The sequence below is a fragment of the Wasmannia auropunctata genome, unplaced genomic scaffold (genome assembly GCF_000956235.1).
Source record: "Wasmannia auropunctata unplaced genomic scaffold, wasmannia.A_1.0 LD336064.1, whole genome shotgun sequence".
In the NCBI taxonomy this organism is placed as follows: Eukaryota; Metazoa; Arthropoda; class Insecta; order Hymenoptera; family Formicidae; genus Wasmannia; species Wasmannia auropunctata.
In genome coordinates, this window is record NW_012026826.1 from 2,145,255 (window position 1) to 2,145,828 (window position 574).

Below are 574 nucleotides of genomic sequence, written 5' to 3' on the forward strand. Positions count from 1 at the left end.
ACTTTCATTATATAAATCGAACCTAAGCTATCGATTAAGTCTACTTGGAATTTAATCGGTTCGACCGTTATTAAGATTTCAAAATCTCGGGTGCTCGCAACGCGACGGCTCGCGTTAAGAGACCCGGCATGGCTTGTTAAACACTTGACACCAAGCCACTACCGTGTCTCCTGACATATTATAAAATTATAATATAAATACTTATATGTTATACATATATTTTTTTTATTGCTAGAGCAGCACGTGTCATATGCTTGATTCGTTGATATAAGTATCATACGTATCATAGAATAGTTGATAAAAGTAATTGAAATTAATTTAAATATACTAAGTTTGCAATATAAATTCTACTTATAAACTTTTTATAACAGTAATGTTATAAACTAAAGGACAATAATATTATGTTAAATAATAACTTGTTCATATTACTGTAAATATCATGTTTATAACAAAATTCAAATTATTATAAAACTCGAATTCGTAATATAATTCTGTAATCAAATTTACATAGAGATATTATAAGAAGCACCAAGATAATTCCCTCAATCTATTGTGTTAAGCTTATAGAGCCGTA